General features: G+C 47.0%; 1 long non-coding RNA gene across 2 annotated transcripts; it reads left to right on the forward strand.

Moving 5' to 3' along the window:
• The first annotated feature begins 778 nt into the window (after positions 1-778).
• On the forward strand, positions 779-27,006 carry LOC141277917 (uncharacterized). Of its 2 annotated transcripts, XR_012329818.1 has the most exons (5): positions 779-2,265; positions 4,131-16,462; positions 20,487-20,712; positions 21,175-21,500; positions 24,350-27,006. It is a non-coding gene; the product is annotated as an uncharacterized lncRNA (long non-coding RNA). The 2 variants fall into 2 exon arrangements; XR_012329817.1 differs by having other exon boundaries at positions 21,175-27,006.
• The last annotated feature ends 267 nt before the right edge of the window (positions 27,007-27,273 follow it).

The raw sequence follows: 27,273 nt of genomic DNA on the forward strand, positions 1-27,273 counted from the left end.
TATGAGTGATGAATGCTTCTTTACCAAGTGCAGCCTTCCCTCCTTATAGATGAGTTACTATGATAGTCAAGCATTTAATTTCCCCCACTACCTGACAGCGTCTAATCCAGAGCAAAGCCCTGCTTCCTATTAAACTTTCACCAAAACCACCTTACACAAGCCTGTAACCAAGTGCCTTCTACCATCTTCTTACTGAGACACCCCATGACTCCCAGGTGTGTGGTCAGCAGTGCGGAGTGAAGTCAACTTTTTTTTGCCACCGTCCGCGGCTTGCGGGATCTTAGTTCCCCCACTAGGGATCAAATCCGTGCCCCCTGCAGGGGAAGCATGGAGTCCTAGCCACTGGACCACCGGGGAAGTCCCCGGAGTAAAGTCAACTTGTTCAGTGACAGGTGTGCTCCTCTGGTCTTTAGCTGGAGGGCAGTGACATCACCCACACCTCACCTGTTACCACAGGTGGTAAGGCCACATTATTTCTAGCAGCAAAACCTGGGGCAGTCAGGGTGCGGGGAGCAGAACCACGGGAGGTAATCTAAGCAAGGCTGACTTACTAAACTTGATCAGGAAGAGCTGGAGGAACAAGGTCTGGGCTTGGCCTCTGGGAACACTTCCAGAGTAACAAAAACTGCCTGGGGTGGGGGTGGGGCTTCCGCGATCTAAGAACACTTCCAGAGTAACAAAAACTTCCTGGGGTGGGGGCGGGGCTTCCGTGCTCTGGGAATACTTCCAGAGTAACAAAAACTGCCTGGGGTGGGGGTGGGGCTTCCGCCCTCTGGAACACTTCCAGAGTAACAAAAACTGCCTGGGGTGGGGGTGGGGCTTCCGCGCTCTGGACCTGCCTCTAGAGTCACGAGTTTGCAAAACATCCAGAGCTACCATTCCAGGTTCTGGCGCCAAAATAGAGATGCTTCTGCTGCTACTCTCACTGCTGTCCCCGCCTGCCAGCACCCGGGCAGCTCGGAGGAGACACGGGAACATGCTCAGAGAGTCCTCATCGCTTCACGACCTTGCTCGTCGGCAGAAAAGAGCAAAGAGCAGCAGGGGCATGGCCTCCACGCCCTTTCTCACTTCCAAAGCTCCTGGAATATCATGCAGTTGGCGGACTCCAATTCCCATGCAGATCTGAGACGGAGGAAGTGCGGACACGCGGCTGTAGCAATTCCCCCAACGCGGCCTCGAGCAGCTGCACGACCCACTTCCAGATTTCTCTTTTTCTTTTTTTAACAAAACCAGACTTTTGGGTTTAACCCCACTGGGTCCGGACTTCTGACTGGCGCGGGAAAGAGCAGGGTCTCCCCGGGATCTGGGTCTGGGGACTCTGACTGGGCTCCGCAAGCAGAAGCCCAGGTATCAGCTGCGGCAGAAAGGGCTCCTGGGGCTCCCTCGGAAAGGCCTACCCTGCCCTGCCCTGTCGGGGGAGGGGGCTGCGTGGGCAGTGTGGGTACAACTAGTCAACGGTGGTTTCAGGTGAAATGGGGACAGACACTCAGTTCCAAAGGCATGAAGGCCCCGGAGCCGTCTGAAGGTATCTTGGGGAGGGCAGGCACTGGGGCGCTGAGGAAGCCCACAGGGGGATATCTCTCCAGATTCCATCTGTGCAGGCAGTGAATCCCCGGACGGGCCTCTAGCACTTTCCTTGAACCACAGCACAGGAGGTCAGGGCTTCCTGGGGTGCGGACACCGGAGCGCGAACTCTCAGACGTCCTGTTACACATGCGTGTTGTGAAGTCACACTCGGCTAGTTAGTGAGGCCCGCCCGCATTCCAGGGAGGACCGCAGGCCGCAGGGGAGACCTCGCACCCGGGTTGGCAGCCGTGGGCGGGGCGAGGAGGGGCTGCGCATTCCAGCGGGCGGAGGCGGGTCCCGTAGCCCGGCTGGCTGACCGCGCCTCCCGCCGGCCTGGCCGCGCCTCCCGCCCGGCCGCCAATGCGCCTGCGCCTGCGCGGGGGCGGGGCTGCGTAGAATCAGCTTTTATGGAAAGTTGGTGTCTGTGGCGGGTTCGCGGTGTGTTACGCAGAGAGGCCGGGACGCGGGAAGTCTGGGCTGCCGTGGGCCGGGAGGCAGGGGACGGGCCGGGCCACGAAGGGCCCCCGACGCCGGCCCCCACTAGGTGTTTGTGCTGCGGCGGCGGAGGGGCCATCTCTGGGACGAAGACGCATTCGGGTGGCGGGGAAGGAGCCTCTCAGGGCAGCGACTTCGGTACCTCCTTGGTGACTTGGAGGGAGGGGCGTGTCCAGAGGAGGACGTCCTTGCTCAAGGTGTAAGGTGACACCGCCGGGGAGGGGAGGGGTGGGGAGGCCCATCCCGCGTGGGAGCAGGGCGGTGCGCTTTTTGGATTCCAAGGCTTCAAAACACAGTCCGACACCTCAGAGGGAGGGGACGCTGACCGCGCCCCAGAGCCCGCCCTGCCTCGGGTTGAGAATTGAGGTTTTTGGTTTTGTTTTTATTTTTGAGGTGGGTAGTAAGATAAAAGCCATCACCTTATTTAAATGTTATATGGAATATTAATAGAACTCCCCTTGAGAAAGTTATTTAGTTACAGATCAAAATACGGTTCTGAGGTTGGTTTTGGGTTTATTTTATTTGGAAGCGTGTGGCCGGCCGGTATAGCTGATGAAGTAGAGAAGCCACAAATCAACACAAACTGCAGCTTTTTAAAACAAGCTGAAAAGATAATCCTTCCTAAAATTGCAAAAGCTAAAACCTTTCAGAAAAGAGTTCCCCATACACCACTATCAAAAACCAGGATTTAAAAAAGGACTTAGGGGACTTCCCTGGTGTCGCAGTGGTTAAGAATCTGCCTGCCAATGACACGGGTTCGAACCCTGGTCTGGGAAGATCCCCCATGCTGCGGAGCAGCTAGGTCTGTGCGCCACAACTACAGAGCCTGTGCTCTAGAGCCTGTGAGGCACAACTGCTGAGCCCATGCACCACAACTACTGAAGCCCACGCGCTTAGAGCCCGTGCTCCGCAGCAAGAGAAGCCACGGCAATAAGAAATTCACACACCGGAACAAAGAGTAGACCCTGCTCACCGGAACTAGAGAAAGCCATCGCGCAGCAACAGAGACCCAATGCAGCCAAAAATAAATAAATTAATTAATTTTTTTAAAAACCTACTTAAAAAAAAGGACTTAGGCTTGATAGGTTTTCTGTTCCAGTGCTGATGCTACCTTTAAAATATTCAAGAGGTCAGACTGAATAGAGGGATCTGCTAAACACCTTTTAAAATACACTTGCAGGGCTTCCCTGGTGGCACAGTGGTTGAGAGTCTGCCTGCCGATGCAGGGGACACGGGTTCATGCCCCGGTCCGGGAAGATCCCACATGCCTTGGGGCAGCTAGGCCCGTGAGCCATGGCCACTGAGCCTGTGCGTCCGGAGCCTGTGCTCTGCAATGGGAGAGGCCACAACAGTGAGAGGCCTGCAAAACTCGGTGTTGTTTCTCATTGTGCTGATTTTGCCTTTCCTCTTAACAGAATTCTTGGGAGAGAAGTTAAAAAAGTAGATGTGCTATAGATGTGCTAACAGCTAGTTAACACAGCTTTAAAATAAAATTCATTCAGACAAATGTAAAATCACTTTATTTGTGCTCAATTTACTGATGCAAATGTCTACTAAAACTAACATTTACAAAACTGGCAGAGCTGAGTTCTAGGGTCTGGATACACAATTAATACCCCAGCGATGCAGGCCCCTTCTCAAGGCATTCCTAGGGAGGTCACAGCTATATTTAGAGTGATACAGAAAGGGCCACAGCTGCAGTTCAGGGCTGCAGATAAGCTTTAAAATATATGAGGCTTCATAGTATTCTGAGCTTACTTGTCAGCTAAATTGTCCAGTGAAAACATTAATTATAACTCTCAGAGCAGGTTCTGCATATTATCTCATCTATACAGCAGTGTCCTAGTGTGCCTCCCCTGCCAGGAAACAAAGTGTCAAAGCGTGAGTGTGCCAGACAGGGAGAAAGTTTTCAAATAAGTAACCACTGGTTTGAGGCTCAATTCTTCTTTTTTTCTTTCTTTAAAAGACACTGATTTGGTAATTCAGAGCTCAAATATTTACTCATTGCAAGCACAGAATGTGAGTAAGAAAATCAATTATATTTTTAAAAACCATCCTTTGCATTTCAGCCATTTTGAAGATCTTAGAAGGCTAAAGGGCTGACTGATAAGGACCAGATATCATACTGGTGGGAACAGCTGAGCACCCCTGTTCTCCGCCCATGGATCTTGCAGGGCCAAGGCCACGGCACAGGCTGGTCCTCTACCCAGCCAGCACCAAGGCCCCCATCTGGGGACACTGAAGTGGTGGCACAGGACCTCACTGGAGATTCCACCTCAGGCTAGTCTCCACCTCATGGTGGACCTGAGTGCACACCTGGTCCACCTGGGCCTCACTCTTTGCTGGGACCTCCAGGCCCCAGCACCGCCCCTAGCAGGCCAGTGTGTGCCCTGCACTGTCAGCCCCTCAACTCACCTGCTGAAGCTTCCACCACCACCCAATGTGCTTGCCAAGGTCCGGGTGGCCCTGCAAGGCATGAAGAGCTTGTGGAATTTTATACCCCCCCATTAAACTACCATTCAAGAGTGAGGATAAAACGAAAATATTTTCAGAGAAACAAAAATGGAAAGTGTTAGTAACAGACTGTGATTAAAGTATGCACTTCAGGAAAAAGGAAATTGAACCCAGAACGAAGATTTGAGAAGAATGGTGAACGAAACAGATGAGGCAAGACCAAGAGAAGTCAGTGAACAAACTGAGTCTGGGTGATCCCATTATTTCAACCTATTAGACAACAAAAAAAGAACCTCCACATTCCAAGGAGTGACACGAGAACCCTTCTGCATACAACTTATTAAGAAGTGTCCGACTGACTCGGGGACCATATCACTCTCAACAGGCTACTGAAGAGGAAGTTTATGGTAATGGTGGCCTAGGTAGTCTAGAACTGCCTGCCAAAGACAAGTGAACTGATGAACAAGATCTAGAAAACATATTCTTCAGAGCACCAGAGAGCTTACAAGATAACAACCCAGAGAAAACAACCCAGGCAGCATCACACGGTAGGAATCCGGAGAAGTGAGTCTGGCAGTTGGGAAAGCTTTTTCCCTAGGGACAAATCCAGGAGAGATGGAAGGCTGTGCTGCATCTCTGAAAGCCTCTATGGCTTAGAGGTGTGGAATTGAGGTTTGTGTGTAGAGATGACCAATGATGACTCCTGCACACACAGTTGCTCCTTCCATAAGGAGGCGAGTCTGTTTCCTTTCCCTTAGAATCTGACTTCCTTTGACTAATAGAACGTGGCATTAAGTGATACTGTGTCAGGTCCAGGTCAATGCCTCAAGAGGACTAGCAGCTCCTCTCTGGTCCTCTTGGGATGCAGTCGCCAGATAAAGACGTCAAGACTAGACTACTGGATGGTGGGAGACCATATGAAGAGAAAGAGAGAGCTGAAGCCATTCCAGCCTTCCCAGATGAGCGAATACATGCACATTCCCTCCCCAGCTGAGCTGCATAAGTGGCTTCAGCAGAAGAACTGTCCAGCTAAGCCCAGTCAATACTCAAGAGTCATAAGAAATAATACATCTTTTAAATTTAAGCCACTGAGTCTCTGGGTTTCTGTTATGCAGCAACAAATAATCAACAGAGTCTGTGGCCCACCAAGATTGGGGCCCCAGGGAAAACACGTGCTACTTTGAGCTGGAATCTTAAAGGGTTGCACCCTAGAAGTGAGGGTTAACTGGAAGTAAATCAACCCTCAGAGAGTCTGGAGCCCAGCTTTAGGAAAATCTTTTAAGGAAATCTCAAGCCCTGAAATTAGATTAAGCCTGAAAATTAGATTAGATTAAGCCCTCTCTTATGGTTAGTGCTCCCAGGCACCCGGAAAAAAACAATTAAAACTCTTCTGGAGAAAGAGAACAACCTAAGCTTCAAATTGTTTCAGTGATTTATCCAATATGTAAAAAAGATCATCAGGCCCATATGAGAGATGAAGAAAAAAAAAAAACAAGGAAGAAAAAAAAAAACAAGAGACAAAAATATAAGAACAGACCCTAGAGACCCAAGATACTGGTTTAATCAGACACAAACTTTTATTCTGTTCAAAGAAAAAACAAAAAAGCTTGAAAAATTTAGCGGACAACTGAAAACTGTAAAAATCACATAGCATATTTGAAAAAGAATTAAATAGAAAGTCTAGAACTAAAAAATTGAAAAACTTAAATCCCAGTTGACAAGTTAACTGCAGATTAGACACAGCTCAAGAAAAAAATCAGTGACTCTGAGAGTTTTCAAAATAAATTATTCAGAATAAATTTTTAAAAAGTAAATAGGAGAGGTAAGAGAGTAGGTGAGGAAGTCCAACATAGGTGTAATTTGAGTCCCCAAAGAAGGCAGATTAGACCACAAAAAAGCATATTAAGAGCTAATGGCTGGGGACTCCCCTGGTGGTGCAGTGGTTAAGAATCCTCCTGCCAATGCAGGGGACACGGGTTCGAGCCCTGGTCTGGGAAGATCCCACATGCCAAGGAGCAACTAAGCCCCTGCGCCACAACTACTGAGCCTGTGCTCTAGAGCCTGTGAGCCACAACTACTGAGCCCACGTGCCACAACTACTGAAGCCTGTGCCTAGAGCCCGTGCGCCACGACAAGAGAAGCCACTGCAATGAGAAGCCCATGCACTGCAACGAAGAGTAACCCCTGCTCGCCACAACTAGAGAAAGCCTGTGCACAGCAATGAAGACCCAACACACGAAAAATAATAAATAAATAAAATAAATAAATTTTTTAAAAAAGAGCTAGTGGTTGAAAATGTTTGAAAATGGGTGAATGACAATATACACAAACAAAACTATGGATTTCAGCAGAATAAATAAAAAGAAACCTATACATAAGATACATCACAATGAAATTACAGAACACCAAAGACTGTGAGATCTGAAAGCAGTCAGAGGAGAAAAGTACAGTAGTTAGACTAATAACTAGGTTTTTAACAGTAATATTCAGAAGCCAGTAGGAAGATCTCTTTAGCATATTGAAAGAAAACAATTGCCAACCTAGTTATCTTTCACTGTCTTTCAAAAGTGAGGGCCAAATAAAGACATTTCAGAAAAAAAAAAAAGGGATTGGCACTACAAATTCATACTAAAGGAAATTCTAAAGGATGTACTTCAAGCAAAGTGAGAGTGATAATAAAAAGGAATAAAGGGCAAAGAATGATCAATATGTGGTAAAATCTAAATGAAGATTGCTATATAAATGGTAATAATTATACAGTATTTGGGGGTTAAAAACAAGATAGAATTAAAACCACAACAATAATAATAGCAGAAGTTTAGAGGAAGGAATATGAAGTTAATGTTTCTTTTTTTAAAATTGAAGTGTAGTTGATTTACAATGTTGTATTAATTTCTGCTGTATAGCAAAGTGATTCAGTTATACATAGATATACATCCTTTTTCATATTCTTTTCCATTATGGTTTATCACAGGATATTGAATATAGTTCCCTGTGCTGTACAGTAGGACCTTGTTGTTTATCCATTCTATATATAATGGTTTGCATCTGCTAACCCCAAACTCCCAATCCATCCCTTCCCCATCCCCCTTCCCTCTTGGCAACCACAAGTCTGTTCTCTATGTCTGTGAGTCTGTTTCTGTTTCATAGATAAGTTCATTTGTGTCATATTTTAGATTCCATATATAAGTGATATCATATGGTATTTGTCTTTCCCTTTCTGACTTATGAAGTTAATGTTTCTAAAAATCCTTATTTATGGGAAGATAGGAAGGTTTTTAAAAACTATTTATTTATTTATTTATTTGGCTGCATCAGGTCTTAGTTGTGGCACACGGGATCTTCGTTGAGGCACATGGGCTCTTCATTGTGGCATGTGGGCTTCTCTCTAGTTGTGATGCGTGGGCTCCAGAGCATGCAGTTTCAGTAGTTGTGGTGCACGGGTTCTCTAGTTGTGGCACACAGGCTCCAGAGCTCGTGGACTCAGAAGTTGTGGCATGCAACCTCTCTAGTTGTGGTATGCAGGCTCAGTAGTTGCAGCACATGGGTTCTCTAGTTGTGTCACGCAGGCTCCAGAGCATGTGGGCTCAGTAGTTGCAGCACGCAGGCTCTCTAGTTGTGGACTGCAGGCTCTAGACCACATGGGCTTAGTTGCCCTGCAGCATGTGGGATCTTAGTTCCCCCACCAGGGATCGAACCCGTGTCCCCTGCATTGGAAAGCAGATTCTTAACCACTGGACCACCAGGGAAGTCCTCAGAAAGGTTTTGATTAACTTTAAACTTTGATGAGTTAAGTGCGAATATTAAAAACTTTAGTGTAACAAATAGAATATTTAATCAAAACATGAAAAAATAAGAAATATCTACAAGATGACATAAGAGGTGGGAAAAAGAAAATAGAATAGGCAGGACAAATAGAAAGCAGAATATAAGATATTATATTTAGGGAGTTCCCTGGCAATCCAGTGGTTAGGGCTCCACACTTCTGGGGGCACAGGTTCAATCCCTGGTGAGGGAGCTAAGATCCTGCAAGCCATGCGGCCAAAAAAAAAAAAAAGATATTATATTTAAACTCAATTATAATTTAATTACATTAACTATAAATAGAATAAATTCTCAATTTATGAAACAGATTATCAGATTAGATTTAAAAAATCAAACTACTGCTATTATGGGATACACATTTAAAATGTAAAGATGCATAACGTTTGAGGGCTTCCCTGGTGGCACAGTGGTTGAGAGTCCGCCTGCCGATGCAGGGGACATGGGTTCGTGCCCCGGTCCGGGAAGATCCCACATGCTGCGGAGCGACTAGGCCTGTGAGCCATGGCCACTGAGCCTGCGCGTCCGGAGCCTGTGCTCCGCAACGGGAGAGGCCACAACAGTGAGAGGCCCGTGTACCGAAAAAAAAAAAAAAAAAAAAGATGCATAACGTTTGAAACAAGAATAGAAAATTATAGTGGTGCAATAATACCTAGAAGTTTGGTATAACCATATCAGTGTTTGACGAATAGGCCTAAACACAGATTTGGAAGGCTAAGGGAAGCAGTCTCTGTTTTGTAGCTCACACAAGTGTTTGCTGACATGCTGACTGGCCTATAGATGTGAGGTTATAGCTGGGCCTCAACCTGCTCCACCTTCCCCTAGATCCTCCTTCAGCTTCTCTGACTCCTGGACCAGGTGTGTGCGTTTAGCTCTGTGATGAAGGACCCAACTCTTCTGCAGGATACCCATATCACCAAGGCCAGAGGCAGCAAGAACTGGCACGGATTTCATTCTGACTTCATGGGGTGCCAGCTCCTGCTCAGAAAGTGCTTTTCTTCAAACGTCTCTCTGACATGCGAGCACATAGGTCTTTTCTTGTGGCCATTTAATATCACAACTGGTTGATTATTAGCAACCAAGAAAAACTCAATTCCAGTCTTAGTTTGCTAGGGTTATTATTATTATTTTTTTTAAAGATGATTTCATCTAGAACCAATGATCTCTTTTTTTAAAATATTTATTTATTTATTTTTGGCTGTGTTGGGTCTTTGTTGCTGCCTGTGGGCTTTCTCTAGTTGCGGTGAGCGGGGGCTACTCTTTGTTGCGGTGCTCAGGCTTCTCACTGTGGTGGCTTCTCTTGTTGTGGAGCACGGGCTCTAGGTGCACAGGCTCAGTAGTTGTGGCGCATGGGCTTAGTTGCTCCGTGGCATGTGGGATCTTCCCGGACCAGGACTCAAACTCATGTCCCCTGCATTGGCAAGAGGATTCTTAACCACTGCACCCCCAGGGAAGTCCCCGCTAGGGTTATTATAACAAAGCACCACAGATTGGGTGGCTTAAACAACAAAAATTCATTTTCTCACAGTGATGGAAGCTGGAAGTCTGAGACTGAGGTGCTGTCAGGGCTGGTTTCTCCTGAGGCCTCTCTCTGGAACTGAAGATGACTGTCTTCTCCCTGTGTCCTCACATGGTTTTCTCTCTGTGTCTGTGTCCTAATCTCCTCTTTTTATGAGGACACCAGTCATAATGGATTAAGGCCCACCTTAATATCCATATTTTAATATAATTACCTTTTAAAAGACCCTCCCTCCATATACAGTCACACTTTGAGGAACTACGAGTTAAAATGTGAAAATATAAATTTTGGAATGCAGTTCAGTGCATAACAATTCCTGGAAGGATCTGCTGGATCTCATCCTCCAGCTAAAGTGTATTAAAGCTAGAGCACTGCAGTTGTTCTTTAAGAAACAAAGTTCAGGGCTTCCCTGGTGGCAGAGTGGTTAAGAATCCACCTGCCAACGCAGGGGACACGGGTTCGAGACCTGGTCCAGGAAGATCTCACATGCCGCGGAGCAACTAAGCCCCATGTGCCACAACTCCTGAGCCTGCACGCCTAGAGCCGATGCTCCACAACAAGAGAAGCCACTGCAATGAGAAGCCCGCACACCGCAATGAAGAGTAGCCCCCGCTCACTGCAACTAGAGAAAGCCCACGTGCAGCAACAAAGACCCAGTGCAGCCAAAAATAAAATAAATAAATTAAAAAACAAAAACATTCACTTAAAAAAAAGAGAAACACAGTTCAGCTTAGGATTCGTAAACATCCCAATGTATTTCCAAGGAGAAGAGGCATCTTACCATCAAAAATGACAAAGCACACAGGAAGTGAAACACCATGAGAGCACGCCAGCAGAATCATATAAACTGGATAGAATGGGATTATCAGACACAGAATTATACTTTATATATATATATATATATATTTTTTTTTTGCGGTACGCAGGCCTCTCACCGTTGTGGCCTCTCCCGCCGCAGAGCACAGGCTCCGGACGCACAGGCTCTGCGGCCATGGCTCACGCGCCCAGCCGCTTCGCGGCATGTGGGATCTTCCCGGACCAGGGCACGAACCCGAGTCCCCTGCATCGGCAGGTGGACTCTCAACCACTGCGCCACCAGGGAAGCCCTATACTTTATATTTTTAAAGAGATGAAATCAACTTCTAGTTACTACCGCACCACTATAATTTTCTACTCTTTGTTTCAAACCTTATGCATCTTTACATTTTAAATGTGTGTCTCATAACAACAGTAGTTTGATTTTAAAAATCTAATCTGATAATCTTTGTTTCATAAATTGAGACTTTATTCCATTTATAGTTAATGTAATTAAATTATAATTGGGTTTAAATATAACATCTTTTTGTTGTTGTTGCTGTTTTTTTTTTTTTTTGGCCACACGTCTTGCAGGATCTTAGTTCCCCCACTGGGGGTTGAACCTGTGCCCCCAGAATTTACTTTATATTTTTCCTTAAATTGGTAAGGAAATGACCGTAAATAATGACCATGGAGATTTGTAAGAGATTCAAGTAGACCTTCTAGAAATGAAAGTTATAAGAATTCGACTAAAATTAAACACTAACTAAATGGCTTAATAACCAGACACAGCAGCAGTATGAATAAAACTGGCATAACTCAGATATCCTTGTCCCTGGAGAAAATCTCAAAGGATCTACAGATAAGTGACAATTAATATGTGACTTTAGTAAAGTTGCTGGTTTATAAAAGTTTGCTTACAGAAAGGATTCTGGGAAGATGGCAGGGTAGGAAGCCCCCAAATCTGTCTTACCACCTAACCAACAATTGCCCTGGCAGAATCTGTCCGATGTTACTATCTGGGGACTCCATAGTCTACTGAAGGCTTTCAGCATGCAGGCAAAGGCTTGGACAGTAAGTTGCATGTAACTTTAGTCATTTTCAGGTCTTAGCACAGCAGATGCCCGTCCTCCAACCTCAGCCCTGTGGGAGCCAGCTGTGCGCACCCTCCATACAGCCTGCAGGGTCAGGGTGGGCCCAAAGGACCCTGTCTACCCAACAGTGGAGACGTGTGCTCCAGCTACTCTTGTGATCACAGGGGTCCAAAGAGGGAGGCAACCTTTGATGTTGCCCCTCCCCCATTATTGCAATCCGCCCCCCTCCAGGCAAAGTGACTTCCAGGGGATATAATAGGCCAGTGCCCTTCCCACTTTCATTTTTCTTTTTCCTCTGTTGGGAGCCGGATATTGGAGACTAGGGCACTCAAAAACAATTACATATACAGTGACAGCCAGAAGATGACTGCACATGCCCAGGACAGATGCAGGCTCAGAAAAGAGCTGAGAAGACCTTAAGTTTACACTTTATGCTGATCTTTGACATAAAGACAACCCTCAAGAGAACAAAAATAACCAAATCCCCCAGGAAACTCTGCGGAAGGGGGAGCATCTGATTTCCAGAGATACCACAATAGATTCAAATGTCCAGTTTTCAACAACAGCAACACAAGGCAAAGAAAGAAAAGTATGGCCCATTCAAAGGAAAAAGAAATCAACCAAACAGTTCCTGGAAAAGATCTGATGGCAGATCTCCTAGACAAAGACTTTAACACAACTATCTTAAATATGCCCAAAGAAATAAGATGTGGAAAAATTCAAGAAAATGATGTATAAACAAAATGGAAATGTCAAGAGGTAGAAAACCTGAAATGAAACCCAAAAAATTCTGGAGCTAAAAATGTATGATAACTGAAATGAAAAATTTGCCAGAGGGATTCAAAGGCAGATTTAAGTAGGCAAAAGAAAGTCAGTGAGCTAGAAGATAGGGCAATGGAAATTACCAAGTCTGAAGAACAGACAAAGATAGAGGAAAAGTGAACAGAATCTAAGGGATCAGTCAGAAACTATCAAGTGGACCAACATACACATTGTGAGAGTCACAGAATAAGAAAGGGAAAAGCATCAGAGAGAATATTTGAAGAAATAATGACTGAAATCTTCCCAAATATGATGAAACATGTGGATATAAATGTCCAAGAAGCTCAATGAACTCCAAATAAGATGAATGCAGAGAGCCACACCCACACCTGCTATAATCACACGTTGGATAGAAAGACAAAGCATCTTGAAAGCAGCAAGAGAAGTGCCTCGTCACATACAAGGGATCCTCCATAAGCTCTAAAGTGGATTTCTTACCAGAAACTTTGGAGGCCAGAAGGCAGTGAGTTAATAGATGCAAAGTGCTAAAACCAAAACCTCTGTCGACCAAGAATCCTCTACCCGGCAAAACTGTCCTTCAGATGTGAGGGAGAAAAGACATTCCAGATAAACGAAAGCTGAGGGAGTTGGTTGCCACCAGACCAGCCCTGCAAGAAATGCTCAGGGAGTCCTGTGGGGTAAAGGGAAAGGACACTGGACAGTAACTTTAAGCCAGGTGGAGAGACAAAGATCTCAGGATATACATGAGCTGTTATAAAAGATATTGATGTCACCTTGGTTTGTAACTCCACGATTTGTTTTCTGTATAATTTAAGACTAATGCATTTAGCTATTAGTTCATGTTTTGGGACACAAAGTGTCTAAAGATATAGTTTTGTGAAAACAGCTAAAAGAGATGGAGCTGTAAAGGTGCAGGGTTTGATACTGAGGTTAAGCTTGTGTAAATTGAAATTAGAGTGTTATAACTTTAAAATGTTGAATGTAAGCCACATGGCAACCACCAAGAAAAAGCTATAAGTCTGCATGCCGTAACTAAGAGTCTGCATGCTGCAACTAAGAGCCCACATGCCGCAATGAAGATCCCATGTGCTGCAACTAAGAGCCAGCACAGCCAAAATAAATAAAATTTAAAAAATTTTAATTTTCTTAATTAAAAGGAAATAAGGAATTGGTGTTTCACCATAAAATTCAACTACACACACAAGATGACAGTAATGCAGGAAATGAGGACAAAAAGTTATAAAGCATATAGAAAACAGCAAAATGACAAGAGTCCCTTTTATCAGTAATTACTTTAATCCATTTACATTTAAACTGTCCAGTCAAGAGTATCCATTCTGTCAAACACACATGATCTAACTATGTCTACAAGAGACTCACCTGAGATCTAAAGACACAAACAGATGGAAAGTAAAAAAGGGAGGAAAGATTCTGTGCCAAGAGTAGCCAGAAGAGAGCAGAGTTCGTTATACTAATGTTAGACAAATTAGATTTTAAGTAAAAAAATTGTTACAAGACAAAATAATAAAAGGTTCAATACAGCAAGAAGATATAGTAATAGACGTATATGTACCTAATGGCAGACCAGAGTATTCGAATAAAAAATAGAAAGGGTGAAACAGTTGGCTCCACAATAGTGGGAGACTTCACTACCCCCCTCCCAATAATGGACAGAACATTGTAGCGGTCAATTCCTCTATAAATCAACTACACCTAACAGGCATGTACAGAACGCTCTACTCAACAATAAGATACACATTCTCCAAGGGAACATGGGATGTTTTCTACCATAGACCATATGTTAGGCCACAAATTAAGTCTCCATAGATTTAGAGAGATGCATATCATATAGGATATCTTCTCTGACCACAAGACGATAAGTTAGAGGTCAACAGAAGGAAACTGAAATTCAAAAACTGGAAGTTAAACATAATCTAAACAACCAATGGATCAAGAAGAAATCACAAGGGTAGTTAGGAGTTACAGACAAGTGAAAACAAAAAACAACAAACCAAAATGTGTGGGATTCAGAGGAAGCAGCGCTAAGGGGGAATTTATAGCCATGAATGCTTACATTAAGAAAATAAAGGGCTTCCCTGGTGGCGCAGTGGTTGAGAGTCCGCCTGCCGATGCAGGGGACACGGGTTCATGCCCTGGTCCGGGAGGATCCCACATGCCGCAGAGCGGCTGGGCCCATGAGCCATGGCCGCTGAGCCTGCGCGTCCGGAGCCTGTGCTCTGCAATGGGAGAGGCCACAACAGTGAGAGGCCCGCGTACTGCAAAAAAAAAAAGAAAAAGAAAAAGAAAATAAAGGTTTCAAATCAACCACCTAACTTCACAGCTTAAGCAACTGGAAAAAAGAAAACTAAGCCCAAAGCTAGGAGAAGGAAGGAAATATAGGGCAGAGATAAATGAAACAGAGAATAGAAAAATGAGGGAAAACATAGTCAATGAAACCAAAAGTTGGTTCTTTGAAAAGATCAAACACGTTGACAAACATTCAGGTAGATGGACCATGAGAGACTCAAATTACTGAAGTGAGAGATGAGCGGGGACGCTACTCCTGACCAGCAGAAACAAAGCCTGCGAGAGCTGTAACAGCGATGCAGACAAGTTGTGTAACTGCGATGAAAGGGACACAGGCAGCCAGTCGGACACAAAGCCGTTTGAAATGTTTTATTCCAGTTTCCAAGTGTCACCTGGTAAACCAAGGTTTAGCGGTTAACAAAAGTGCTAGTCACAAACCCGTAAAATAGAACACAGCGGAACCCATTTGGTCCACGCGGGCTTAGCTAGTTAACTGTTGTCTCATTGAGCAGTTTACTAACGTTTCTGGACTAAACCCCAGGACGTCACCCATCAGTCGGCTTGTCTGTTTGTGGAAATTGTGGCAGGTGACCCTGGGAAGCCTGTGTCCCAAGTCCAGTCTCTACAGTGTCAGTGGATCAGGGGACTGGCACGGTCATTGGAGGTGAAGTGTTTCCTTCCAGGAGATTCTGACTCTGATGTGTAGTTTGAAGCACATGTCTTTCAGTAAGTGACAGAGAAGTGGAAACCACCTGTTGATGACAGTTAGCCAGCGTCACTAAGTTCTATCACTATCACAACCCAGGTGTCAGATGGAAGAGATGAGTCTTCTGAGAACAAGATCAGTTAAGCATCTAGCCAATGACTGTCGTGCAAATGGACATTGGAAGTACTTCCAGGTCGTTTTAGTTTATCACACAAAACATGTTTGATTGTCACCACTGACAAGTATTTTAGACCTAGAAACTGCTTTTTAAAAAGTCCATTCAAGACTTATTGTTTCCAAGGGAGAGGGATGGATTGCGAGTTTGGGATTAGCAGATGCAAACTATTATATATAGGATGGATAAATAACAAGGCCCTATGACAAGGTCCTACTGTACAGCACAGGGAACTATATCCAATATCCTGTGATAAACCATAATGGAAAAGAATATAAAAAAGAATGTATATATGTATAGCTGAATCACTTTGCTGTACAGTAGAAATGAACACATTGTGAATCAGCTATACCTCTCTCTCTATATATATATATATTTGTTTGGCTTACCTGTGCTAGTATTTTTACTGGGATCAGGATGCAATGTTGAGTGTTTAGGGCTAAGCATATGACATTCCGTACATTTTGAGTGGTCTGCCCCAATCTTGTTTTTCCATAAGTATGTTATTTTTACTGAGCAATTTTGCAGAAGGTAACTTTTTTTTTTTTTCAGTACGCGGGCCTCTCACTGTTGTGGCCTCTCCCGCTGCGGAGCACAGGCTCCGGATGCGCAGGCTCAGCGGCCATGGCTCACGGGCCCAGCCGCTCCGCGGCACGTGGGATCTTCCCGGACCGGGGCACGAACCCGTGTCCCCTGCATCGGCAGGCGGACTCTCAGCCACTGCGCCACCAGGGAAGCCCCCGAAGGTAACTTTTTAAGATGCATAAATGTCGTTAGAGTAGAAGTGCCTGCACACTGTACGGTATACTAAGCTATACCTGGGGGCAGGGTGTGACAGATGCCACAAAAGAGGGTCCTAGGGTACAGGGACGTGGACAGTATGTTGTTTCCTGTACAATTACTTCTCCAGGATATGCCACTGAGCTGCGTCACAGGAGGGTAAGTGCTCCCCCTGGAGGAACTTACAGTCTGGGGGCCAGTTCCTTCCACTCCAGGCGGCGTTCCTAGCACACGATTGCGCTGGTTGAGATGAGGCCCCGGCTACATATAAATAGAATGGTGTCTGCTTTCACTTCCGAGATTACATTTTACAGAAGAAAGCAAAGCGTCACCTGGTCCTTTGCAGCTGGGACTGGTTTTGCCTGTGGAGCCATCCCCATTCCCAACCTCTCTCCTCTCAAGTTCAGTGGATACACAATAAAATATACTTCTAAAAAATAAGTTAAGGGGCTTCCCTGGTGGCGCAGTGGTTGAGAGTCCGCCTGCCAATGCAGGGGACACGGGTTCGTGCCCCGGTCCGGGAAGATCCCACATGCCGCGGAGCGGCTGGGCCCGTGAGCCATGGCCGCTGAGCCTGCGCGTCCGGAGCCTGTGCTCCGCAACGGGAGAGGCCACAACAGGGAGAGGCCCGCATACTGCAAAAAAAAAAAAAAAAAAAAAAGAGAGATGGTAGCCCTCGGAGTGACTGTCCCTTGAGAAGACCAACCACTCACTTGGCCAGTTTATTACATCAGACCTCCTCCAACCAGGAGAGGAAGAAATTCTTCCTCAACAGAATCAATACCTACCCTGGATATAGATTTTTTTTTTCTATGCCCAGAGCTCCTCTGCCAGCTCTGCTCTCCAAGGCCTACCTGCTGCCTGATGGATCTTGCATACATCACTTCAGAGCGAGGGCCACGTGGTACAGCAAAAGAGGTGCGGCAATGGGTTAGGACTGAAGGATCTTCTGTTCCTAATAGAGGCCATATCACCCCGAAGCAGCTGGCCACATAGAAGATTGGAATTACCTTCAGCTGCTAAGACATCAGATTGGGGACCTCATCCTACAGGGGTGAGGGTCTGTCCACCAGGGTGTAGAGTAAGAATGGAACCAATGGCCACACATGATACTACATCCAAATAGCTAGAAGACGCCGGCGGAGTGGGAGTGGCCACTCTTCTCATCACTCCCGGAAACCCATGTGAAGGATTTGTGCTTCCTGTCCCTGAAGCAGTAACTTCCACTACATTATTATCCAGGGGATGAATTCTTCCTCCGGGTACAGTAAGGGTTCCACTGAACCTGAAGCTATGACTACCATCTGGTCACTCTGAGCTCTGTATTCTGATGGACCAGCAAAGAAAGGAGTTACTGTCTTGGTGGGGGTAACTGACCCCGGTTATCATGAGAAGCCACGGTGCTGCGGTACAATGAAGACAGAGAGGAGCACGTCTGGAACTCAGGGGATTCTCTGGGGCATCTCTGGGTGCTTATGTCCTAAGTGAAAATGGTGAATGGCCTATTGCAGCAACCGTATTTTGACCAAAGCAAGGCACCTAAAGTCTCAGACTCCTTAAGTCTGAAAGTCTTGGTCACCCTACCAAGCAAGCAACCTAAGCCAATTTAAATGATTGTTGAAGGCGAGGAAAATCTCGCCTGAGTGGTGGAGAAAGAAGATGGATATCAATTGCCCTCTTCAGTCCAGGTGCATCGGCAACTCTAGCTTCTCCCCCTAATTTTTGTGCATTTAGCCTTTTGTGGATATTGAAAGAAACTGAAAAATTGGACTCAAGTTTGGCATGAGAGGGTCTGAGAGGCGCAAGAGGCTGACGGTGGCTGACACCCCTGATGTCCCATGTTACACATCATCAGCCCACTCTGTCCTCAGCCACAAGCGTAACGGGCAGTTCCAGGTAAGCTCAGGTTGACGGCATCCCAAGCCAGTGGGCACCGTGCAACCTTTCTACTTCCTACGGCAAGGCTGCAGTCGTTGTTTTCAAAGACCACAAATTCTTTGGTGCTCATCCCATCAAGAGGTAGAGTCTCTCTGCTTCTTGATTTCGGGCTTGGACACGTGACTTGCTTTGGCCAAGGCGATATTAGCCAGCATACCATGAACAGAGACTGGCAGAGTGCTTGCTCTTTGTGACTCGCCTTTTCAATAATTCTTTGACCTACGCAGTCCAGGCCAATATGGTAGGAAGAGTCAAGTAAAATTACCACCATCAAAGACCCAAAAGATGTGTGGATGGCGGTCCCTCCAAAATATTCATTTGCTTCATCTGTCTGGCATCTACATAACGCATAACCTAGATGGGTCGTGGCAGGTGGTGGTGGACGAATGTGAACTTAAACGGGTTAAACAGGTGGTAATTCTAATTATAGCTGATGTGCTGGATATGATATTTTTTTACTGGAGCAGATCAATCAACCCTCTGGAATATGATATACGGTTGCTGATTTAGTGAGTGGTTTAGTCTCAACACCTATGAAGACAGAGGAGCAGAAGCAATTCAGCACTATGTCGTAAGGTCATCAATACACCTCAGCTCCGCGTTAAATCTGCTGCCCTCTGTTCCAGCCCCGGGCAGGAGAGACCTTGACCATCTTGATCTTTTGCATGACGTCATGCTAGTTCACTATACTGACGACACCGTATGCTAATGGGATCTGTTAAGCAGGAAGAGGCAAGTACTTTGGACATGCTGGTGGGTCTCATATATGCCAGGTAATGGGAGATTAAAGACAATTCGGCGGACTGGCACATCAGTGAAATGTTTACAGGTCCAATGGTCTGAGCATGCCGAGACATCTTCTCTAAGGGAAGGGAAGATTGCTCCCTTTTGCATCTCCTACCACTAAAGAGGAGGTACAGCTATGTAAAGGGGCTCTTTGTATTTTAGAGGCAACAGATACTGCACCCACCTATTGAGTGATCCAGAGACTTCCAGCTTTGAATAGGACCCAGAGCGAAAGTGGGCTTTGCGGTGCGTTCGGGATGCTGTTTGAGCCACAGGATCCAGCACGTCTAATGGAAATACAAGTGTCAGGATTGGATTGGAATGCTGTTTGGACTCTCTGGCGCGCCCTGATAAGAGTTGCAGCAAAGCCCTCCAGAATGTGGGGCAGGTCCACACTCTCCCCAGCACTTACGAAACAGCTCCTGGGAGCTGTCAGCCCTGGTAGACATACAGCAGAGGGTCATGGCCACAAGTGACTATGCAGAAGAGCTTCCCGTCGTGAGCTGTTATCTGACCCACTGAGTCATAAGAGAGTCAGTCACAGGGCAGGCATGCCCAGGAGCCATCTGTCATGTAATGGTAGTGGCACTTTTGAATCAGGCTCAAGCCAGTGCAGAAGACAGGAGTAAATTCCAACAGATCCACCACCTCTTCTCTCTCAAGCCCCACCCACGGCCCCTGGGGAGTTCCTGATAACCAGCTGGTGGTAAAATGACGGGCTTGGGCCAGTGACCCACTCGTGGAATTTGTGCTTCTTGTCCCTAAAACTCTGTCAAGTTAGAGTTCCCAGGGATCTCTCCCAGGAGAGAACACTGAAACCTGGGACACGGCAGGTTTTGCTAATTACCACTTGGCTACACGTTATTACTGGTAAAGTTTCCACAAATCGTCATTGACTCTGCATGCCAGTGGACCAAGGACAAAACGGTACCAGATCCTATCACCACGAGAAGCTCCTACACGATGGGGACACAGGGAGGAGATTGTCGGGAGCTTGGGGATTCCCTGGGACGGCTCATCTTAAGGCTTCCAAGAGACAGCTGCTGGCCATCACCTTGAGAGGGGCTCTGTGACTGACTGGAATGACACCATCTTGTTTTCATTGAAAAAGGGGAAAAAGTGAGCCCCCGCATTATAACATGCAAGGAAAATAATAGATCCAGGGCGGCAAGGGGAAGACAGTAATGGACACAAGTGTTACGCGTCCCCCAGGTCCCCTCAGTGCTGCCCACCTCCTGAACCTCCCTGTGGCTTGTTCCTCCCCAGCTGTTTCTACTCCCAACTGACTCAGCGCCCAGGTTGTCCTGGCACCTGGGACAGAATAGCCCTGTGCTCTGCGGACGCTGGACGCCTCTCCTTGGTTGCCACGACATTATCCGACCTACTTTACACACATCTGCAATGCTGGCCTTCCCTTCCCTCCTCTGGATGAAGCCCCACATCCCACGCTGCAGGATCTGCACCCTGACTGCCCACTGAAGGGCCAAATGAGGTAACGTAGAAGGGTGAGAAAGTGACCTCCTCGTAGGGCAAACTTTGGCCAATGGAAAACTGAAGGCATCTAGGCAGACACATTTCCTCCCCTCTTCCGTCTCAGGAAGTGCTGAGGAAATTCCCCCTCCCAGTCTATCCAAAGAAGTCCCACGGGCCAAGCGAACTCACCTGCCAAGCATCTGCTCGCCACTTTGGGCTCGCTGTGAAATGGTACCAGCGTGGCGATGCATCACTTCACACTGGGCCGCACTCTGTTAGCCTTTCTCTGTCTCCCCTCCTTGCTCCCTGGTTTGCATCTCCCCTGAAAAAGCATCGTGCCAACTTCATCTTTGCCTCAGGCTGTTTTCTAGAAAACCCAGGCTAAGCCGTACTTCACGTATTTACTTTCATTTTGAAATTTTTATTGGATAAAATATTTAAAGCTGTGGTCTTTTCTTTCTGTCATTGTTTCCCCACTCAGGGAGTCAGAACAAGGAGTAACCCAGGCGGCCGGCAAAGGGCCTGAGAAGGGATGTGGTCGGGAGCGGTCCATCCCGAGTTGCCACCACGAGGGGGCGCAGCCAGCTTGGTGGAAGAGAAGCAGCGCGTCTGCCCAGAGCTTCCAGATCAGGGCATCAGGCCGGAGTCTGCAATCCCCAGAGAGCCTCCTGCAAAGCCGAGATGGGCTGGTGTCCTCTCCCCGAGGGAACGCTGCTCTCCAAAGGTTCCTCTGCACGAGGGGGTTCCCAACACCCCCCTCCCTTTCCTTCCAGTCCTGGTTCCCGTTGATTGCCGTACAGCATCCAGGTCAGTCCCCGGGGCCACTCCCTGGCTGGGGCCCCCCTCCCGGGAGCTGCCCTGCCCCAAGGCTGGCCCACCTTTTCAGGGATGTCATTGGGATCATTGGCCTTTGGAGGACCCAGGGCTGCCATCTGCCCCTGGGCAGCATATGGGACACAGGAAAGGCTGGACAGCACGGACCTTGTGCCCTGATCCCCAGGGCCAGGCATCTGAGGGGTGCGTCATGGGAACAGAGTGGGCGTAGGGCTGACAGATGTCATTGTGGTGATCTGGAAGGGGGACTCAGAGTAACGACGCCCTGGGACTTAGAGGCTGTTGCCACTGGCCAGCGGGGAGAGTGCTGGATCGTCAGTTCCCTCCTAAGCCTCGCGGGGAAGGCACAGGGAGGAAGCAACCAAAGGGGGGCCCAGCCGAGCTCCCCCCCGGTGTCCACTCTTCACGGTGTCCCCGTGGGTGACCCAGCCTGTTCTTTGTCCCCTGCCCACTGACTCCCCTCCTCTCAGTGCAAAGGGGAGGGGCTGGCCCCCACCATGCAGCCCCCTCTCTCTGGGGACACCTCTCTCAGTCCGCCTGGCTTCTCTCCTTCCAGCTCAGAGTGCCCTGTGTCCTTGGGAATCCCAACACTGCTTCCTCTTTAAGTCTATCTAGAAGTTCACTAGCCAGCTCAGCCCTTGCTAAACAATTCTGAAACAGTCCTTGGATCTCCTTGGAAAAAACAAGAGTTCCCCTTCCTCTCCTGGCCTCCCAGATTTCACCTATTGATAACGTAGTACAGACTGGGATGCTGACTGCACTCAGGGGAAAGACTTGGCAGGCAGAGGCAGCCGGCAGAACTGCCCCTTCCCCCCATAGGGCTGGGGCGAGCTGAGGCAGGGCCCCTCCCAGCTAAAGTGGGACTCGTGTGCCCCTGCTCAGGCTGGGGAAGGGCCCAAGGGCTCCTGCACAGAGTGGGCCGGGGTCTCTAGCTCACAGGGAGCAGAGTGAAGGTCAGGGCAACTGCGGGGCATGGAGTGTTGACAGGGCTTATCCTGCGAGACAGCTCCTGACCTCCAGGTTCTGGACTTTGCCCACCCACCCCTGAGAAACAGCCGCCCTCTGGGTCCAGGAGCGCCTCTGCTGACCGAGCTTGACCCAGCTCTCCTTTCACCCTGTGACCCCAATGACAGCTTCCTGGGCAAAGACCCCCTAGCCCACCAGGTACTTGGCAGCCCTCAGCATGGGTTCCTCCTTCAGGGGGTGGCTCTGCCCCAAACCAAGACAAGGTGCTCTTAACCGCCCACCACAGGGCCCAGACCAGGCAGCGAGGGTGACAAAATTTTACTACCTGTCCTGGGGACCCCAAACTGGGTCCCCTCCACCACTCCTGGCTACACTTCAGGAAGCTGCAGCCCTGGGGTCTTGGCCAAGCCCTAGGTGGGCCCTGGCCCTCTAGGAGGGGACGATGTTGCCCTCCTTCCCCCCAGCCTAGGCCTAAGCCTCCCAGCCCCTCAGTCCTCCACCTGGATCAACTCTTCACGGAATAACTGGCAGGATTGGCCAGTCCCTTTGGGAGGAGCCCGGCCGCAACTCAGGCCCCATCACATAATATACCAGTGTGACGGGTCTTGTTTTGAAGTAAAACCCTAGGCATCCTTTGCTCTATTATATAGACTTAAAAAAAGAAAAAACAAAACAAAACGATTTTCTAGTTTCAAAAGTACTTCGCTGTAGAAAATGTCCAAACTAAATAAAATATCAAATAAGAAATTTAAAATTATTCATAATTCCAACAGACTCAAGCACTACAGACATGGGTACGTGTTAAACAAACTCCTTTCTACACCATGTTTGTACAAAATACCATTTTGTTTTAAAAAATCTGAACAGGGAGTTCCCTGGTGACGCAAGACCCTGCGCTCCCAATGCAGGGGGCCTGGATTCGATCCCTGGTCAGGGAACTAGATCTCACATGCATGCCTCAGCTAAGAGTTTGCCTGCCACAACTAAGGAGCCCACCTGCCGCATCTAAGACCTGGCACAACCAAATAAATAAATACATAAATAATATTTTAAAAAAATAATAATTAAAAAAATCTGAACAAAGAAAAGTCACCCACCATCCCATAGATTTTATTTATTTATTTTTATTTATTTATTTTTTTGCAGTATGCAGACCTCTCACTGTTGTGGCCTCTCCCGTTGCAGGGCACAGGCTCCGGACGCGCAGGCCCAGTGGCCATGGCTCACGGGCCCAGCCGCTCCGCAGCATGTGGGATCTTCCCGGACCGGCGCACGAACCCGTGTCCCCTGCATCGGCAGGCGGACTCTCAAACACTGCGCCACCAGGGAAGCCCCATCCCATAGATTTTAAAGGACTATGTGAAGGACAGAATGGACGGGACCCCTCCACCCTCAGCCTGTCTGTTCCTCTCTCCCCTCCCCAGGCGTGCAAACACATCTATATTCACGCAGCGACCCTGCCATAGATACTCTACTGCAAGTTTGCGTTTTTCACTTAATGTCATGTCACGGACATTTTCTCCAATGAGTGAAAGTGGACCTGGCTCATTTTGCGGCATGCGGGATCTTAGCTCCCTGACCAGGGATCAAATCCAGACCCCCAGCAGTTGAAGCTCAGAGTCCTAACCACTGGACGGCTCATTTTTTGAAATGACCACGTTGTCATGTAGTGTAATTATTTCCTCTTTCCCTCTTGCTGGATATTTGGGATTTTCCAGTTTCTCCTACAGCAAGGATCCTTGTATACATAACAACACATGTCCATTTATTTCGGATGCATACGTTCCCTAGAAGTAAGATTGTTACCTCAGAGATCTTGTTTAAGGTGAGATAAGACTCTTCATCTCTTTTTTAAGATAAGAAATCTAGCAGAGGACTTCCCTGGTGACACAGTGGTTAAGAATCCACCTGCCAGTGCAGGGGACACGGGGTCGACCCTGGTCCGGGAAGATCCCACATGCCATGGAGCAACTAAGCCCGTGCGCCCCAACTACTGAGCCTGCGCTCTAGAGCCCGCGAACCACAACTACTGATCCCACGTGCCACAACTACTGAAGCCTGCACGCTTAGGGCCTGTGCTCTGCAACAAGAGAAGCCACCGCAATGAGAAACCCGTGCACCGCAACGAAAAGTAGCCCTCACTCGCCACAATTAGAGAAAAGCCCGAGCACAGCAACGAAGACCCAACGCAGCCAAAAATAAATAAATGTATAAAATAAAAAAGAGAAATCTAGCAGAGAGGCAAACTGTCTACTGTTTGTCCGAGAAACCTCTTAGGTACTTATACTGTTTAGGAATCCAGAAATGTGATTACACATGGTTACCAAGTAAGACCGGTAAGCAGAGTTCAGGTTTCTACTGGAAGTTGTTCTCATGAGTCATGGCAACAAATTCTAAAATCTTAGAAAAACGTTTTAAGACCCTTCTGTTTAAATAACAGATGCATTGTAACAGAAATGAGAAGTTGGTAACAGTATAAATGTTCAGACAAGTCCCAGTTTTGTACCAGAAGACAAGATTTGTACAGAGTAAGTGGTCTGAGTTCAACACCTTATCAAATCAAATTCTTCCATCAAGTTTTATAATTCAGAATGATATCTTTCCCTCCATGATTTCAGGGGAAAGGAGACATCTTTAACTATCGGCTTCATTTTGTTAACTATGTAGTCTTTCGTTTTTAAGGCCAGGTTCTGGAAGTTCATTAGCTGGCCTTAGAAGCAAGAAACAGATGTGTGGAGCTCCATTTTACTGAGCCAAAAAGAGAAATAAATGAATAGGATCTTAATTAATAACAGCTGAATAAGGAGCACATATAATTTCTCTTCAGCAAAGAATAGAAACGCTTTTTAATGGATACTGCAATAATTAATTCCAAAAAGACTTAGGCCAATTCATTCTTCTACCAACAGGGAGCCAGTTTCCTCACAATTTTGCCAGAACTGGAGGCAATTAACTTGTTTATTTTCGGACAATCTGATAGGACACACACACACACACACACACACACACACAATTAACATGTTTTCATGCTTTAAAAAAAGGGCTGGGGACTTCCCTGGTGGTCCAGTGGTTAAGACTGTACTTCCAGTGCTACCACTGCAGGGGGTGCGGTCAGGGAACTAAGGTCCCATGTGCCACGTGGCACGGCCAAAAATTAAAAAAAAATTTTTTAAGGGCTTTATTAAAATGTAATTGACATGTAATAAACTGCACATATTTAAAGTATCCAGTTTAGTAAATTTTCATATGTATATATACTCATGAAACTATCACAGCGATCACGATTAAAACATCCATCATCACCAAAAGTTTCTCACGCCCTTTGTAAGCCCTCTCCTCGCCCTCGCTGCTCACCACCCCCCAGGCAGGGACAGACCCGCTTTCCTAGTTAGATCAGCTCCCATTTTCCAGTGGCGAGGCTGATGGCCACTAGCCCTCCTGCTCGCTGCTTTTGCAGTGTAATTGTCACACCCCCTGTGGAGGGCCATTTGACAATATCGGTCAAGGTGACAAATGCACAAACTGAACCAGCTATCCTGCTTCTAGGAATGAATCTTATCAACATCCATGCAAAATGACGCAAGGACCAGCTAGACACTTCCATTGTAGTAGCAAAATGTTGGAAACTCCCTAAATGTCCATCCGCAGACACCGGGGAAATAATTGCAGTGCACCCAGACAATGGAGTACTATGTGGCCATAAAGAAGAATGAGGAAGTTCTCTTGGTTCTGATACAGTAATTACCCCCAGATATGATGTTAAGGGGAAGTGTGTGTGCAGAGCATTGGGTGGTGTGCATGCCTCTTCACTCGTTGGGGACCATCAGGAGAGCCATGACCCTGACCTTTGCCCCTCTTGCCCTTCCCCACCCCTCACCGCAGGAGAGGGAGGAAGCATTTACCCGGCTGGCTGGCAGTTGGGTGGTGTTATTAAGGCTTTCTCTGTCTTTTATTTGTTACACTTGTCCCACTTGGTCTCCTTCTGTCTCCAAGGGGGAGATCTGCCCGGGGAAGCACAGCTGCTCACATCCAAGGGGGTCTGTGTGTCCAGCAGTGGTACTCAGTGTTGGACAGCCCAGAGCCTGAAGTGAAAGCCACATTCTCCATGTAAGCTTTTTCAGTAATGCCCAGGATACTTTGATCTTCACCTGCCTGCCAAACTCAGATTGTGCACAGGTAGGTCATTTACTGGATCCCTAATGATGAGATTTTATGCCAACAGTTTATACACATGCCATACATGCATTCTACAAGGTATCTGTGTATTTTGTGTGTGTGGTAAACTACACATAACATGAAACTTACCGTCCTAAGTGTTTAAAGTTACAGTGGCATTAAATACATATGTTCTCATCATCGTGCAGACGTCATCACCACCCACGCCCGTAATGCTTTTCATCCTGTGAAACTGAAACTTCATAACGACAAATAATAACTCCCCGTTCCCTCCCCCCGCCAGCCCCCTGCAGCCACCATTACACTTTCTGCCTTTGTTTTGAATACACTAAGTGCTTCCTCCACGTGGAATCATACAATATTTGTCTTTTTGTGACTGGCTTGTTTCATCTAGCGTGATGTCCTCAAGGTTCATCCATGTTGTAGTACGTGTCAGAATTGCCTTCCTTTTTAAGACTGAATAATTAATCCCATTTTAGTTCAGTGGAACTCATTTAATTCTATTTTAATTGCATCGTATGGATGTACCACATTGTGCTTATCCATTCGTCCATCCATGGACACTTGGGTTGCTTCCATGTTCTAGCTATTGTGCATAATGCTG

This window comes from Tursiops truncatus, chromosome 2, assembly GCF_011762595.2.
Source record: "Tursiops truncatus isolate mTurTru1 chromosome 2, mTurTru1.mat.Y, whole genome shotgun sequence".
Classification (NCBI taxonomy): Eukaryota; Metazoa; Chordata; class Mammalia; order Artiodactyla; family Delphinidae; genus Tursiops; species Tursiops truncatus.